Source organism: Leptodactylus fuscus, chromosome 1 (assembly GCF_031893055.1).
Source record: "Leptodactylus fuscus isolate aLepFus1 chromosome 1, aLepFus1.hap2, whole genome shotgun sequence".
Classification (NCBI taxonomy): Eukaryota; Metazoa; Chordata; class Amphibia; order Anura; family Leptodactylidae; genus Leptodactylus; species Leptodactylus fuscus.
Window position 1 is genome coordinate 211,417,020 of NC_134265.1, and position 1,647 is coordinate 211,418,666.

The window sequence follows — 1,647 nt, forward strand, 5'->3', positions numbered from 1 at the left end:
CACAAAATACAATGTGTCACAAAATAATATTCTCAAAATCGCCAGGAAAAGTTAAAGCATTGCAAAGTTATCACCACATAAATTGACACATGACATATGGGGCTGCAGTGGCGTAACTACCGGAGTAGCATAGGTAGCGGCTGCCACAGGGCCTGGGCCTGGCAATAGCCGCTACCTTTGCGTTTTTTTTTCTCAATAGGCCATGACCATAGCGGGCCTATTTACTTACTGATCCTGGCAATTGCCTGGATCGGTAAGTGACCCCACAAATATAAGTATAATACTGTGTGCAGGGGCCACTATGGGTTATAATACTGTGTGCAGAGGCCACTATGGGGCATAATAGTGTGTGCAGGGGCCACCATGGGGGATAATACTGTGTGCAGGGGCCACCATGGGGCATTATACTGTGTACAGAGGCCACTATGGGGCATAATACTGTGTGCAGGGGCCACTATGGGACATAATACTGTGTGCAGGGGCCACCATGGGGCATAATACTGTGTACAGAGGCCACTATGGGGTATAATACTGTGTGCAGGGGCCACTATGGGTTATAATACTGTGTGCAGAGGCCACTATGGGGCATAATATTGTGTACAGAGGCCACTATGGGGTATAATACCGTGTGCAGGGGCCACTATGGGGGATAATACTGTGTGCAGGGGACACTATGGGACATAATACTGTGTGAAGGCCACCATGGGGCATAATACTGTGTACAGAGGCCACTATGGGGTATAATACTGTGTGCAGGGGCCACTATGGGGCATAATACTGTGTACAGAGGCCACTATGGGGTATAATACTGTGTGCAGGGGCCACCATGGGGTATAATACTGTGTGCAGGGGCCACCATGGGGTATAATACTGTGTGCAGGGGCCACTATGGGGTATAATACTGTGTGCAGGGGCCACTATGGGGTATAATACTGTGTGCAGGGGCCACTATGGGGTATAATACTGTGTGCAGGGGCCACTATGGGGTATAATACTGTGTGCAGGGGCCACTATGGGGTATAATACTGTGTGCAGGGGCCACTATGGGGTATAATACTGTGTGCAGAGGCCACTATGGGATATAATAGTGTGTGCAGGAATGCGGTGGGCGTAGGTCTGGGGGCCCATGTCAAAAGTTCACCACGGGGCCCTGCCGTTTCTAGTTACGCCACTGCGGGGCTGGGTCATAAAGTCATGTTTGGACCACCTGAGGCTCCTGGACATGGTAGCAATTGCTACCCCTATATATAATTTTTTTTTTTTTGGGGGGGGGGCATTTTCCAATAATAAGGTGAGTGGTTTCATGTGTAAATTATCTATCTATCTAATCTATCATCTTCACTACATGTATATGCTAAACCATAGCTTTCTGATACCAAAGGGAAAAACTGGCTAAGTGCTATAAGCAGAAGATTAATCAAAGACTGATGCAACGAATAAGTGTGTAAATTGCCTTTGCTTACATCTTGGATAACATCTGAAAAGACTAGAAGTGTTACTTGTACAGTCGCTCCACATTTTCATGTCACCCGTTTATGACTTGACTACACTAGGAATAGGATTCCCAAGCGGGGAACACTCGTGTGAATATCACGTGACTTTCCTATTTACACGGCTCTTATGGGAAAAGGAAATGGACGCCGCTGC